Source organism: Neoarius graeffei, chromosome 7 (assembly GCF_027579695.1).
Source record: "Neoarius graeffei isolate fNeoGra1 chromosome 7, fNeoGra1.pri, whole genome shotgun sequence".
Taxonomy (NCBI): Eukaryota; Metazoa; Chordata; class Actinopteri; order Siluriformes; family Ariidae; genus Neoarius; species Neoarius graeffei.
In genome coordinates, this window is record NC_083575.1 from 8,967,346 (window position 1) to 8,984,642 (window position 17,297).

Below are 17,297 nucleotides of genomic sequence, written 5' to 3' on the forward strand. Positions count from 1 at the left end.
GGGGCTAATCATACATGACTTTACCCTTCACCAATCACAAGGCTAATGTTGCTCATCCCTCCCATATTTATTTCTTCATTTTTTTTAAATGATGCTTTTATCTCTTAGTCTCTGCTCTCCTCATTAAAGGATATGGGACATGAAACATAAAAGCACGCTATATCAGATTATTTCCATTAAAAATATGAATTAATTGCATCAACAAATACAAAATCATCTATTAAATTCAGCAAAATTGTTATATTCGTGATGATTATATGGCATTTCTGCTCGAGCTCCAATATGCATTTTTTGCAACCGGAAGAGCCGCTGTCACGTGATCATACGTCACAAAAACTTTCGGGCACAGCACAAGCGGGGATATGAATGGAGAAGTGGATGACAAGAAAATTGTTTTTATAGTCTTTAAAGTACATTGGACATCATGGTGTATTGTGTTGCTTATGGTTGCAATAATTCCAATGGGAAATGCCCTGGAGTAAGTTTTTTTTGCATTCCCCAAGGACCCGAAGCTGAGGAAAGTGTGGGCTCACCTGCGCATGCGCAGTAGGCTTGGTAGGACAACTTTACAGAACACCTGTTGAAAAAAACTTTGCACCTACTGTTTCCCACAAACTGTATTCGGACCATTTCACTGAGGATTCTTTCAACATTAATACTCAGGTACTGAGCGATATTAATTCATGAAACAGGAAGCATAAGGATGAGAAAAAAAAACAGTTCAAATCGGGAAGCCGCGCACACCTGCGCCAGGCTGCACAAATGCGCGCAGCTTCCCGACCCAAACTGCCTCTCTCTCATCCTTACACTTCATGCCTCATGCTCCATGAACCAACATCGCTATTTTTTTTTTTTTTTAATCGGATCTGCGCGATTCAGCCGTGAAAAAGGCGGCATCCGCCGAAAGGCGTGCTGTTTGCATCCCTGGAGGCCAGGGGACAGGGCAGGAATATTTTTGTTGATATGAGTGATCCGGTGCGATTTCGCGACCCCCCTGTTGAAGACCTCTGCGCTAAGCGACTGAAAGCCGAGGTAAGGATTAGTATTATAATTTTGGGTGTATCAATTATTGATTATCATAATTCTGACTCGTTTCACCATTTTGAATGTTTTCATCTCGGACTCTGGAAGCATTGTATCTCAATCAATCTCGAAAAATATCAGCAAAAAAAAAACCCTAGCTTGCAATGGACTTTAGCTAGATCTATGATGAACTTTCAATGTATGATACAAAAATAATACTTCTTTCAACAGATCATTAGCCTTTGAGCAGAATTGTTTTTAACTTACCAGGAAGTGTTATCGAGCCGACCGCTTTCAGTTTCATGAGGGCTGAATGAACTCTCACTCTCAGAATCATCTGACCCGTCAGAGTAAAGACAAGATCCATGTTCATGTGAATTTCCAGCTATCGGTTCGAATTGATAGGGTCTAACTTCACATCTCTGTGAAACATCGGGAATGTCACTGTCGATGGTGTCCATTTCGGTAACCTGTTTACATTAGATTCCCAAGCGCTGGCTCCTTGGAAAGTTTTTGTGATGTCACGGGTCACGTGACCACCTAGCTCATTAACGAATCCATGTTTTACGCTGATGTATAAAAAAACTTGAATAATGTGATGATTTTCACATTTTTGACGCCCTGCAGTGATTTAGATGGCATTTCTTATGTCCTTTATACATAATTATACCCAGAAAAAAATCCATGTCCCATATCCTTTAAGTGCCTAGTCCTGGACATTCTCACTTCTCATTAGAATATTAGGCCACACCCACTTAAATAGTAATCGGAAGGAAATCCCAAGGCACAGGCACAGGAGAACATGCAAACTCCACACAGTTGACCAGATTTAAACCCAGTCACAGGGGTTTCAGCAATTTATTCATCATCATCATCTACACACACACACACACATATATATATAAAATTATTGTATTTACTTTTCAGTTGATCTCAAGACGATCATTTTGGTGACCTGAAAGATTAGCTCTAGCTGAAAGGAGCCCATCTAAAGCGCTACCATCTTTTTAATCATTGCCCAATAATAGAAATGAGTGTGATAACAGTTTAATTTTCCCGGCCATCATCTCGTTGTGGAACAAACCACCCAGAAACTGTTAGTTCATTATCTAGCCATTATAAGCTTGTAGTCTTATTCATATATGTGGCCTGGACTGCTGATCTGAGATTGTTCAAAACAACTTTGTTATCTGGAGATAACAAGAAATCATTATCCTGAAGTAAGACGACTTAAAAAAAAAAGTGCAAAGTGACTGATCCAGCACAATGTGTGGGTATGGGAGGAGTGATGGTGTCGAAGGGATGGTGAAGACGAGGAGAGAGGAGATAAGAGGGCGATGAGGGGGGGAGCAGCCAGAAGGAGAGCCATGTCAGTTAAGAGACATATGTACGATGTACATCAAAGGTTTGGCAGCGGCTTGATTTCCACTATATTGTGTTCTCTTTAGATCCCGAAGAAGCCACACTCACTTTACAGCATGTTGGTGAGCTGGCTCGCCTTAAAGGTGCTTCCGGTAAAATTTGTATCCCTTCTTCCTTTTCATAATTGTCTGACAAGCTTAGATATTTTTAGTAAAAAGTTACATTCTTGAAAAGTATCATTTTCCATGTCTGCTGCAAATCTTAGTGTGGCAAGTGTTTTGAATTAGGATCCTGGTGAACACATATGAGCAGTGTGATACACACACCGAGTCATAGCATGCAACTACTATGCAAATTAAGCCATAATTTCAAACAGGAAATAATCTGTAATGGCACCAACCATCAAATAAATCTACATCCAGCGATTTTTTTTTTTTTTTGACAGTTAACTTCCTGTGTAAATCATCATCTCATACACGGCGCCAAACTCTGAAAGCAAGACAGCAGCGAGCACCATTACCCATGAGATTAATGGAGCAGAATATGTACTCAAGCCTGGACTACTTCTCTAAAGCTAATGCAAACACTCACCTCTTGCCAGATCGTTTCCTGACCTAGTCAACAAAGATGCTATGCTCCAGCCTCATGACCTCAAAGAGAAAATGAAAAAGGAGAAAGTTGGTTTATTTTTAGATAATCCCAGTGTGACTGCAGCAGGTCTTGCAAGGATGGATAGAATAGAAATCATCAGCCTATAGTGAAGCGATATTCAAGCCAAGGACGGAGCATTGACGAGAACAAACGCTGTTGGAAGCAATCAGGTTTATGAAACCCATCAAGGATTGCGACAGATGGGTGTGCCATTGAGCAGGACAACATGAACACACAGACGCACCCTGGGAAAAAGAAATATTTTCTTAGAAGTCATGTTAGCTTATCTCTGCTAGCTTGAAAGCATTACATGTTTTCTGAACATACTGAACACTAATTCAGATTAAACTAGAAGGGCACTCCACAGAGTGCATACCTCCACCAAGCCACATGGTATCAACATCAAAATCAAATCACATGAATCGAGAATAATACTTAAGCTGTCCACCAAAATATATATATACACACACACTACCGTTCAAAAGTTTGGGGTCACTTTGAAATGTCCTTATTTTTGAAAGAAAAGCACTGTTCTTTTCAATGAAGATCACTTTAAACTAATCAGAAATCCACTCTATACATTGCTAATGTGGTAAATGACTATTCTAGCTGCAAATGTCTGGTTTTTGGTGCAATATCTCCATAGGTGTATAGAGGCCCATTTCCAGCAACTCTCACTCCAGTGTTCTAATGGTACAATGTGTTTGCTCATTGCCTCAGAAGGCCAATGGATGATTAGAAAACCCTTGTACAATCATGTTAGCACAGCTGAAAACAGTTGAGCTCTTTAGAGAAGCTATAAAACTGACCTTCCTTTGAGCAGATTGAGGCCAAGTTTACATTAGACCATATCTGTCTCGTTTTCTTCGCGGATGCACTGTCCGTTTACATTAAACCGCCTGGAAACGCCGGGAAACGGGAATCCGCCAGTGTCCACGTATTCAATCCAGATCGTGTCAGCTCCGGTGCTGTGTAAACATTGAGAATACGTGGATACGCTATGCTGAGCTCTAGCTGGCGTCGTCATTGGACAACGTCACTGTGACATCCACCTTCCTGATTCACTGGGGTTGGTCATGTGACGCGACTGCTGAAAAACGGCGCGGACTTCCGCCTTGTATCACCTTTCATTAAAGAGTATAAAAGTATGAAAATACTGCAAATACTGCTGCAAATACTGCCCATTGTGTAGTTATGATTGTCTTTAGGCTTGCCATCCTTCCACTTGCAAGTGGTAAGTGATATGCGCTGGGATCACACACACAGCGGCTCAGTCCCGAATCACTGCTTGTGCACTTCACTCGCGTGCTCTGTGAGCTGCGCAGGGCCGAAGTGCGCACCCTCCAGAGGGCACTCGCTGTTCAGGGCGGAGTGATTTGGAGCGCAGGATGCCTGCGGAGCCGAGCGTATCCGTGTATTGGTGTTGCTGTGTGCACGCAAATCGTGTATTAGTGTTGCTGTGTGCACACTAATCGTTTTAAAAACGTTAGTCTGATGATCCGCTGATACGGTCTAATGTAAACATGGGCTGAGTTTCTGGACCATCACATTTGTGGGGTCGATTAAATGCTCAAAATGGCCAGAAAAATGTCTTGACTATATTTTCTATTCATTTTACAACTTATGGTGGTAAATAAAAGTGTGACTTTTCATGGAAAACACAAAATTGTCTGGGTGACCCCAAACTTTTGAACGGTAGTGTGTATATCCAAATTTACATCAAAATCTAATCAGTTCTTCCTTGGCCCATGGCCCACCTTTTCACCAAATTTCATCCAAATCTGTTCATTAGTTTTAGAGTTATGTTGGAGACAGATAAACAAATGGAGGCGAAAACATAACCTCCTCCAAAGTTGGTGGAGGTAAAAAGATTTTTGGAACATTCTCTCAAGATTCCTGTCAGATTACGCTACGTTCACACTGCAAGGCTTAATGCTCAATTCCGATTTTTTTGTGAAATCCGATTTTTTTGTGAGGTCGTTCACATTAACAAATATATGCGACTTGTATGTGATCCTCAGTATGAACGAAAAGCGACCTAAAAGTGTTCCGCATGCGCATTGCAGGATACGACGACGTCACACGCAGTGAGCATGGCCAGTGTTTACGGAAGTAAAACCGCCCGGTTGCGGTATGACTCATCCAATCTAGCTTGAATAGCTGCATCCCCCCAAATGGAAATCAGCTCCCTAACCTCTGCGTCCTTCCATTGAGAAGATTCAGAACCTTCACAGCCCGAAGCATCCCTCGCATTGATGTCATGCGCAGGGGCGCAGATACGTTTTTTGAACTGGGAGGGACAAAAAACTGGGGGGGGGGGGGGGACAAAGCTGCCAGCAAACCAACCCCAACCCCGATATGCCTGTCAAACTTGTTGTTAGTAACCATAGCAACCAAGCTCGAGCTCGCAACCTGTGCAGTCTGCGCAGCTCAACCAACCGAATATCAGTCTTTGTTTTGTTTTATGTGAGTTGTTGCAACTATGTATACACTGCTGTGCACCTCAATAAACCGAATGGTAATTAGTCTTTTGATTTTTCCGTGAGGTTTGCCTTATGCAAAGAAAGACAGCATAGACGTTTTTTCCTCCCTATAAGTGGGGGGGATCGAACGAGGTGAATTTAAATCTGGGTGGGACGAGTCCCACCCTCTATCTGCGCCCGTGATTATGCGCCATGTTGTTGTAACTTTTTTTGAGAGACCCGCCGCCTACTTGAGCGCAGAATAGTGACGTTTGTGGCTTGTTGATGACGTGTAAGTCGGATGAATGCGACCTGGCGGTTCAGACTGAAGTCGCATATGAAAAGAGCAGATAGGAATCGGAATTAGGACCACATATCCAAACGGCCTGGGTCGGATTTGAAAAAAATCGGATCTGTGTCGTTCATATTGTCAATAAAAGATCGGATACAGGTCACATATGGGCGAAAAGATCGGATTTGAGTCACTTCAGCCTGCAGTGTGAATGTAGCCTTAGTTAGCTCACTGGAAATGATGAATGTTAATGATGAAATTAAGGGGGGCTTTCTGTTATTACTCTGAAGTTGATTATTTTGAAATACCACCATGTTCAGGAGTCTTTTATGCCTCTTACAGCACAGTTATCTGCCTGCAATGTTTATTCAGTAAAGAATGATACATTGCATTGGAAAAGTTCGAGTCCTCATCCTTGAAGAGTTTCCCTTGTTGGAAAACTTCTTACAAATCGCAGACACTGGAGACTCCGTCCATAAATTTTTAATAAACATCTTCCATATCTGTTCGTTAAACAACACAACACTGTTTTGAATCTGTTCAGAATTCCACTGCAATGATGTTGACTGTCCTGTACTGCACAACTGTGTGATTTTAAAGAAAATCAACAACTTCTGACTAATCAGAAGGGAGAATTCAGCATGGCTGTGGTATAATATTCCATATCTCGTGTGCCATACCTCATGTGGCGTGTTGTGGGTGGAGAGGAGAAGCAGGAGGCCTTTTCTGTTAACAGTCCATTCAAACAGATGGCTCTATCATGCACGGATGGGCTCTGAGCCCTGCACTTGGACATCTTTCCACAAGCATTCAGTTCTTGTTTAGCTGGGGCGTTATGTTAATTTACACTCTGAGAAATGAAGCGGAGGCTACTTTTACATGTCACTGATTTGTTTTGTAGCATTAAAAGGTACACTATGTTTGGCTTCCCAGGTCAAATTTACAGACATAATAATCGTTCTACCTCATCGACAAAGAAAAAGTACAGGTTGGGAGCTATTTTTGAGACTGTACACCAAATCTAAATGAAAAATAAGAAGAATAAAATAAAATGCTTGGGGGTATGTAGACCAGGCGAATCTTTGTCAGGACAAGGTGCATTACACGACAGGCATTTAGCAGATGCTCTTACCCAGACTAAGGCCCTGTCCACACGGCAATGGATTCAGGTGAATCCGATACAATTGTTTATCGTTTCGGCCTGGCGTCCACACGACACCGGTGTTTTGGGTGCCCCAAAACGCAATCTTTTGAGAACGGGTCCCAGAGTGGAAAGATCTGGCAATGTTGCCGTTGCAAAGTCATCTGGATGAGTAGAACGGATTTGTTTACGATGACGTCACAACCACATGACTGTCAGTGCTTCACGCCAGGTAGAAGTGTAACGAACTCGATGCGAGTTGTCAACAAATCCTATAACTTGGTTCATGAAACGCGCTTACAAAATATTTTCACTGTGAATATTTATTGTGTAATGGTGCAAAGTGTGTGAGAGAGAGAGAGAATAGCCCTTAGGGCAGAGTCAATCCCGCCAGCAAAAATAGGGAAAAAAAGGAGCGATCTCACCTCTTCAGATGTTGGTTTAAGTCCTACAATACATTCCTCAAAAAGGGCATAGAAGAACAAATTAATCCATCAACGTGTAGCATTCAATTTATTCCGGACCATTAAAGACGCCGCCTTCCGCGTAGAATCATACGTCATCCTCGCCACCATATTGGATGGGTCAAAGCGGAGAATAAAGATGCCTCATTCATGTGCTGCGTTTAACTGTACCAACAGGTTTACCGTCCAAACGAGATCACATGGGATTATCTTTCACAGGTGAGACTGGAAAAATACTTTTCATTGTATTTGGTCATTATAATGTAATTTTACAAACAGATTTTTCTGACTTTGTGGCTAATATGAAGTCTCGTGCATAATAGTTTATGCGCATGCGTCCTTACTACTTCTATTGTTCTGGTGTCTCCGAAGGGACCGTCTTACAGCGCCCCTAGAGGTGTGGCATGTGTATTGCATCGTTTTCAGCAAGCGTTGCGTTGCCATATGGACCTGATATTTTACTGATCGTTGCCCATTTGGACGCGATATTTTTTTAAATAACATCTCGTTGCCGTTGTCGTGTGGATGTAGCCTAAGGTTCAACATACCCAGAACTGTTGGGGGTTTGATGCCTTGATCAAGGGCACTTCAGCTGTTCCTGCTGGTCCTGGGAATCAAAGCTGGTCCCAAAACTGCTTCTCTAACCATTAGGCTTCACTGTGGTACAACCATTTTCCAGTTTAAACTCTCCACTTAAACTGTACTGGTTCAGTGGCAGTGTTTTTTGATCCCAAAATGTCACGAGATGATTCAAGTAAGCGATGGATGACTGACAGGCCAATAACGTGGAGGGCCAATGCAAGCAAACACAATGCAAATTTGTGTTCAATGACTTGTGAACTGAAATGCCATCGCATTATTACATGCTTTGAGACTCCCTCCATGCATTTTCAAGCCCATGCTGTCACGGCTTAGGTAGTGATCTTGGGTGAAGAGATGAAAATAAATATGTATGGGGAAGGAGGGAGGGAGAAAGAGTGGTTATCAGAACCAAGCTAAGTGTGACGCTTGTTTTGGAGAACAAGCTGCGAGATGATTTAAGACAAAAGTCATCATGTGTTTGTTTTTCCACTTTCGCTCATCACTGATGCTCAGGAATTATGCAGAAAATAAAAACAAAAGGAGATGAACACATACAGTGGAGCGCCATTATAATATGGATGGCTGTTACTATTACAAGAAAACCATTGTGACCTGGTTAGCTCATGGCTCCCAAAATTTAACTTTCTGCAGCTGCATTCGAGAACTCAACAGACTCAGACTAGGAAGAAGAGTTACCTGAAAATGTGTCAAGATGGTTTGAAAGCAATGATACTTTTATGGCAAATGTCATGCGTGGGGGCGGCACGGTGGTGTAGTGGTTAGCGCTGTCGCCTCACAGCAAGAAGGTCCGGGTTCGAGCCCCGTGGCCGGCGAGGGCCTTTCTGTGCTGAGTTTGCATGTTCTCCCCGTGTCCGTGTGGGTTTCCTCCGGGTGCTCCGGTTTCCCCCACAGTCCAAAGACATGCAGGTTAGGTTAACTGGTGACTCTAAATTGACCGTAGGTGTAAATGTGAGTGTGAATGGTTGTCTGTGTCTATGTGTCAGCCCTGTGATGACCTGGCGACTTGTCCAGGGTGTACCCCGCCTTTCGCCCGTAGTCAGCTGGGATAGGCTCCAGCTTGCCTGCGACCCTGTAGAACAGGATAAAGCGGCTAGAGATAATGAGATGAGATGTCATGCGTCTACGAAACGTGCTTTACTTTGTCTGACTACAGGCTCACACAAGATTAACAAATGAAAGTTACAGGCTTTCAGTAAAACCATCAGTGGTGGCCGGTCAATAGGGGGCGATGGGGTGTTACCCCTTCCAATTATCCAGATGAGAAAAACTATGCGATATTAAACATAAATTAAATCAAGCAGAAGTATTTCAAATACTTTTGAAATTGCAAAAGTCAAAATTGTTTACTCATCCTGGATCCATTGAATTATTGTAACACATTTTTAAACTGTATTTATTGAAATTTTATACAAACATCTGCACTTCCAGTATACTCCCACCCACCAGGGCACCGGCCAAATGAGTGCTTCTGTGGCTACACAATATTTTGGAGAGCTCAGGTGACCTGAGGCTGCGTTTTAATTGGCGGATTCAAATAAAGTGCGCCCTGGACATGCCTTCTTTAATAGCAGCCAATGAGAATTGTTTTTAAGGGTTGTTTTTTTTTCATGTGATTGGACAGTTTTCAACGGACCTTCACATTTACGGCTGTCACTCACAAGACGGCAAGTTCAATTGGATCTGCGGAGAAAGAACATTTTTATTTCTTGACAGGAACATCATTTTGCACGGCATACATGGGGGGGGATAAAGGAGCTTGAACCAGAGCAGCCCAATTTAAACATTAAGAGGCAGGTGATCGATGATGGGCTGACACTCAAGGCTTCTCCTGCTCTTGTTATGACGAACAGAGCTGGTGAGCTGGATAGATGATGAAGAATGTGATCATGTAGATTTTGTAGATCATGTTTAAATGGCATGCATTCTTTCATCCTACCTTTTTTTGGCTTCTTTATATAAAGGTTTCCTCATAATACGAATATCTCAACTACAAACTAACAAAAACTCAACTTAAATCAGTGTTGTAGTCAAGTCACTAAACCACGAGTTCAAGTCTAGTCTCGAGTCCGAGTCAAGTCCAAATCATGAAAGAAAATTTTGAGTTGAGTCCACTACTGATCCGAGTCGAGTCCGAGAACAAGACTCCAACTGTCCCATTTGACGGTGGCTGTTGTTGCCTTTATGTGAAAGCGTCTCTGCTACTGTGTTGGACTAATGTTCCTGCTCAACTGCCCCATTTTAGTTAACAGGCTCCAGATAAAAAGCTTGTTCATCACTCAGCAAGTCCCACCCACTATCAACAGGGCAAATAACATGAGAGAGAGTTAACACTAGCTAGTTCACTACTCAGCAAGCAAGCCCCGCTATCAACAGAGCAATGAACATAGCATGTCTCTTCCTTCTCTGGGTGGAGCCTTGCCAAATGACGATTGAAGTTTGAGGTTGAATGCTTCTCATTGACTTATTATAAGTGTCCATATTCTTCTCACCACTACTGTAATTTTATAATCACTTGTAATTAACTCAGTGGTGTTACTAGTATCCGGACAACTCCAAGACCCCTCCTGGTGTGTATCTCCAGACATGCACAGACGGAAAGCTGTTCAACCTTTCTCGACTGCACGTGAAGAATAAATGCCATGAGCTAGTTGTGCATGATCTGCTATATGCTGATGACACCACTCTTGTGGTACAATCCCGTGAAGAGCTTCAGGCAATGCTGGACTGCTTTGCTGCAGCATCGATAGCCTTCAGTCCAAGTATCAATACTGGAAAGACAAAAGTGCTGTACTAACCACCTCTTGGTGTTTCACAGGATCATCCTGAAGTGCATATCAATGGTGAGATTGTCAAATCAGTGAAGAGTTTCCATATCTTGGACAACTCAATCAACCGAGAGAGCTCGCAGAGAATACAGAGCACTAACGCAGCAAACGAAGCCCTGCAGAATCAGGTATGGGCACAGAAAGCCATTAAACTGGAGACAAAATATAAACTACATCGTGTCTTCCGTATTACCATGCCTCCTGTACTCAGCTGAAACAGACACCTTATATTGCCAGCATCTGAATAAGCTCACTATCGTACGACTACAACACCTCCAAAGAATCATGGGCATCAGATGGTGGCAGCACATTCCTAACACGGAAGTGTTAAACCGTGCCGGCATAAGAAGTGCAGAAGCAATCCTTGCACAGTCAGAACTACGCTGGGCCGGTCACATCCCACGCATGCCGATTGAACGACTCTCGCGGAATGTCTTCTACAGTGAGATCAGAGATGGAACACGGCCAATCGGAAGGCCAAAGCTGCAATATAAAGACACACTGAAAGCAAACATCAAGTGTACAGTTGAACAGTTAGTCAACAATTGGGAAGAGGCAGCAATGGACCGACAACGTTGGCATGCCATCGTGAAATCTGCCGCGGAAACGATTGACAAGAACCGGCAAGTGAAATATGAGCAACAAAGCACAGCAAGATGTGCCAAACGGTCACTCATCCAGTCATAGTTGGCAATGACTGACAGCCAGAGAGCGAGAGAAAGAGAGAGAGAGAGAGAGATGCAATGCTATGCAGAATTATGCTTACAGTTGTTCAGAGCAGGCCGAAACTTGTATTTTTAAAACCTTGCAATGCAAACGTCAGATGTCACAATAGAAAAAAATGAGTTTTGTAAAGAATACATTTATTTTAGATATGAATTTTCATGTCAATAAAATTTAATTAAATAACATACATAAGCATCCATTGCTCAAATCTGGGACCGGTGCACAGGTGTGAATGCACATGGATGTAATAGGCAGAAAAATATTTGATTACATATTATTTGTTACAATGACAGTCAAAATATTTTTAATGAATTATCAGCATGGTAAATATTATTTTTATTTTGGCAATTTCTTTGTCAGATATCTTCAGGTGACTGGTTTATCAAAAAAATAAAGCTCACGGGATGTTTTCCGATCGAGCCATGCCAGATTTTCCGTACCGTTATGACACAGATTAACTCACGGTCAGATTCTTTGGATACCAACTACTGTGTTAGAACGGCGCTCTACTGTATACAGTAACTTCCCCCGAATGACACGTCTAGAAGTGTTTAAGATGACGTTTATTTAATTAAAGGTAGACGGCCTTTGAGATTTTTCAAGTGTAGGTCATAAAAAGAATTTTCCCGACACCTAATTATTTTTGTTTAGTGGACCGAAAGCTACCGAATTCGAATCACAGACTTCCAATTTTATTATTATTATTTTTTAAATAGAACAATTAATGAATTAAGGGCCACATGACCCTAAATTCTCAGCTATTTTTTCCTGCTTTATCATGACCCAATTCAAAATACTACGTCATGCATCACATTTTGGGCTTTCCCCATTCACACAAGGCATTGTGGGATACAAATTTGAAACAGGAGAGAAAAATGGAGGACGTGAGTGTGTGAATGAAGCGTGAAAGACCGACTACAGTAACGGAAAGCGAGAAGAAAAGGCGTGATGTTATATACGAAGAAAAGGAAACGCAGGACCAAACTAATAAATATCGGCGGTCAGTGAGCACCTCAGTGTGATCAGCTGTTTGTTTCGCGACAAAAAGATGGAACGGTCAGTACATGGTCAAAGGTAAATCTGTAGATGGCAGTAATGCAACACTGTGGATGCCAGCTGCTGTAAAACCCCAAAAGAAGGTAAACCTGCCCATGCACACACGGACTTCCTCTGTCTCCTTGACTGTGCGAAGCGAGCGATTTCATGCACATGATTTGCAAGGGAATCCCCTCAAATTAAATAACTTCCCAGCTACAGAATGGCCTGTTTTTTTCTCATCTCATTATCTCTAGCCACTTTATCCTGTTCTACAGGGTCACAGGCAAGCTGGAGCCTATCCCAGCTGACTAAGGCGAAAGGCGGGGTACACCCTGGACAAGTCGCCAGGTCATCACAGGGCTGACACATAGACACAGGCAACCATTCACACTCACATTCACACCTACGCTCAATTTAGAGTCACCAGTTAACCTAACCTGCATGTCTTTGGACTGTGGGGGAAACCGGAGCACCCGGAGGAAACCCACGCGGACACGGGGAGAACATGCAAACTCCGCACAGAAAGGCCCTCGCTGGCCACGGGGCTTGAACCCGGACCTTCTTGCTGTGAGGCAACAGCGCTAACCACTACACCACCGTGCCGCCCGGCCTGTTTTTTTTTCTTAGATATTACAAAAATAAACATGTATCACAATGACCAAATTTCAGAGGGAACTAAATTTCACAGATTTTATGAAATCGAAAGGCCGTCTAGTTTGAATTAATTCATTAACTTTTATCAACATGGACATTGTATCAGCAATAAACAGCCACTTCCTCATCAAAACAATAAATAAAATAAATTAAAAAATAATCTTGTCATGATGCTCAAACACCAGTCCTCCATCTTGAAGACTTTCCTGTGGTGGAAAACTACTCCGTGGTGAAATATGACTCTTAAGTTCCATTCTTATTTTGTTGTGTACTTTATGTATACGGCCCGTGTTTTGAGGTTTTTTTTTTAATTTTAAAAACTTTATTTTTACACACACACACACCCACACACACACACAATCCAGCCACTGGGGATGCATAAGCATACTCTTGGTGCCGGTCCCAAGCCCGTATAAATTGGAGAGGGTTGCGTGAGGAAGGGCATCCAGCGTAAAACTGTGCCAAATCTAACATGTGGAATGAAAAGAGAAATATCATACCGGATCGGTCGGGGCCCGGGTTACCAATGACCACCTCTGGTACTGTTGGTCAACAGGGTGCCGGTGGAAAGTGTGCTACTGTTGCGCCAAAACGGAGAAGGAGAAAGAGAGGAGGGAGGTGTGTTAGGTGAGAGCGTGAAAGATGGAAGGGAAGGAGCTTACAATTGAGGGTAGGAACACTGAATGTGGGAACATTGACTGGCAGAGCGAGAGAGTTAGCAGGTATGATGGAAAGAAGGAAGTTGGACATTTTGTGTGTGCGGGAGACGAGGTGGAAAGGAAGCAAGGCCAAGAACATTGGAGATGGATGCAAGTTGTTTTATTATGGAGTCGATGGAAAGAGAAATGGTGTTGGTATTGTTTTGAGGGGAGAGTTGGTCAACAGTGTGATTGATGTGAAGAGGGTGTCAGATAGAGTGATAGGCATGAAGTTGGAGATTCAAGGAGTGTTAGTCACTGTTGTGTGCGCATACACCCCACAGGTTGGATGTGAGAATGAAAAGAAAGAGGCTTTCTGGGAAAAGATGGATGAAGTGGTAAAGTATACTGAGGGAGGAGCACATGCTGATAGGAGCAGATTTCAACGGACATGTTGGCGAGGGAAACGGAGGAGATGAGGACGTGATGGGCAGATATGGTGTAAGAGAGAGAAATGTAGAAGGGCAAATGGTGGTTGATTTTTCAAAGAGAATGAATTTGGCAATAGTCAATACATACTTCGAGAAGAAAGAGCAGCACAGGGAGTGGAGGAAGTGGAGGAAGATTTACACAGGTGGTCTACATACTCTGCTGAAGGGGTAACCTGAAGGAGATTGGAGACTAAAGTGATGGCAGGGGAGAGTGTAGCTAGACAACATCAAGTGATCGTGTGCAGGATGAAATTGAAAGTGAAAAAGAGGATGCGTGAAATAGTGGAGCCAAAGATTAAGTGGTGGAAACTAAAAGAGGTTGAACATCAGAAGGAGTTTAGGGAAGAAATGAGACAAGCATTGAGTGGTCATGGAAGTCTGCCAGAAGATTGGAATAATACTGCTGTACTAGTAAGAGAGGCAGCAAGGAAGGTGCTAGGGTGGTCATCGGGAAGGAGGAAGGAAGACAAGGAGACATGGTGGTGGAACAAAGAAGTGCAGGAAATTATAAAAGAGAAGAGGCTAGCAAAGAAGAATTGGGACAATCAGAGATACAAGGAAATCAGGCAGTTATACAGAGAGACGAGACAGAAGGCAAAAAGAGCAGTGGCGAAGGCGAAAGCAGACACATACCAGGAGCTGTATGAAAGACTGGAGACCAAAGAAGGAGAGAAAGACCTGTACAGACTAGCTAGGCAGAGAAACAGGGAAGTGAGGGATGTACAGAAGGTAAGAGTGATGAAAGATGTAAATGGAAATGTGCTGACAGAGTGTATTAAGAAGGTGGAAAGAGTACTTTGAGGATTTATTAAATGAGGAGAATCCAAGAGAGAAAAGGTCAGATTCATTGGAGACAGCAAATCAGGAGGCAGAGTTGGTTAGTAAGGATGAGGTGAGGGCAGCTATGAAAAGAATGAAGACTGGGAAAGCAGTCGGACCAGATGGTATCCGGATTGAGGCTTGGAGATGTTTGGGTGAGACGGCTGTGGAGTTCCTAACGAGATTGTTGAATAAGATCCTAGAGAATGAGAAAATGCCAAATGAATGGAGAGTGTGCTAGTCCCAATATACAGTGGTGATTGAAAGTTTGTGAACCCTTTAGAATTTTCTATATTTCTGCATAAATATGACCTAAAACATCATCAGATTTTCACACAAGTCCTAAAAGTAGATAAAGAGAACCCAGTAAAACAAATGAGACAAAAATATTATACTTCGCCATTTATTTATTGAGGAAAATAATCCAATATTACACATCTGTGAGTGGCAAAAGTATGTGAACCTTTGCTTTCAGTATCTGGTGTGACCCCCTTGTGCAGCAATAACTGCAACTCAACGTTTCCGGTAACTGTTGATCAGTCCTGCACACCGGCTTGGAGGAATTTTAGCCCATTCCTCCATACAGAACAACTTCAACTCTGGGATGTTGGTGGGCTTCCTCACATGAACTGCTCGCTTCAGGTCCTTCTACAACATTTCGATTGGATTAAGGTCAGGACTTTGACTTGGCCATTCCAAAACATTCACTTTATTCTTCTTTAACCATTCTTTGGTAGAACGACTTGTGTGCTTAGGGTTGTTGTCTTGCTGCATGACCCACCTTCTCTTGAGATTCAGTTCATGGACAGATGTCCTGACATTTTCCTTTAGAATTCACTGATATAATTCAGAACTCACTGTTCCATCAAGCTGTGGTGGTAAGCTATCCTGGCCCAGATACAGCAAAACAGGCCCAAACCATGATATCACCCCACCATGTTCCACAGATGGGATGAGGTTCTTATGCTGGAATGCAGTGTTTTTCTTTCACCAAACATAACGCTTCTGATTTAAACCAAAAACTTCCATTTTGGTCTCATCTGTCCACAAAACATTTTTCCAATAGCCTTCACGCTTGTCCATGTGATCTTTAGCAAACTGCAGATGAGCAGCAATGTTGTTTTTGGAGAGCAGTGGCTTTCTCCTTGCAACCCTGCCATGCACACCATTGTTGTTCAGTGTTCTCCTGATGGTGGACACATGAACATTAGCCAATGTGAGAGAGGCCTTCAGTTGCTTAGAAGTTACTCTGGGGTCCTTTGTGACCTCGCTGACTATTACACGCCTTCCTCTTGGAGTGATCTTTGTTGGTCGACCACTCCTGGGGAGGGTAACAATGGTTTTGAATTTCTTAAAATAAAACAGGGTGCCCACTCACACCTGATTGTCATCCCATTGATTGAAAACACCTGACTCTAATTTCACCTTCAAATTAACTGCTAATCCAAGAGGTTCACATACTTTTGCCACTCACAGATATGTAATATTGGATCATTTTCCTCAATAAATAAATGACCAAATATAATAGTTTTGTCTCATTTGTTTAGCTAGGTTCTCTTTATCTAATTTTAGGACTTCTTTGAAAATCTGATGATGTTTTAGGTCATATTTATGCAGAAATATAGAAAATTCTAAAGGGTTCACAAACTTTCAAGCACTACTGTACAAGAATAAGGGAGATGTACAGAGCTGCAGTAATTACAGAGGAATAAAATTGATGAGCCACACCATGAAGCTATGGGAAAGGGTATTGGAGGTGAGATTGAGAAGAGAGGTAGCAATCTGTGAACAGCAGTACGGGTTTATGCCAAGGAAGAGCACGTTGGATGCAACTTTTGCTTTAAGAATGTTAATAGAGAAGTACAGAGAAGGCCAGGGAAAGCTACATTGTGTGTTTGTAGACCTGGAGAAGGCATACGATAGAGTGCTGAGAGATGAGTTATGGTATTGTATGAGAAAGAGTGGAGTGGATGAGAAGTATATTAGAGTGGTGCAAGACATGTATGAGAACAGTGAAACAGCAGTGAGGTGTGCAGTTGGAACGACTGAATGATTCAAGGTGAAGGTGGGACTCCATCAAGGATCTGCTTTGAGTCCTTTTTTGTTTG

General features: G+C 42.6%; 1 protein-coding gene across 1 annotated transcript in view; it reads right to left on the minus strand.

Annotated features, from left to right (window-relative positions):
* The window catches only part of LOC132889094 (pro-neuregulin-3, membrane-bound isoform), an 855,315-nt gene that overhangs the window by 519,877 nt on the left and 318,141 nt on the right, over positions 1-17,297 (minus strand). The window lies entirely within an intron of this gene.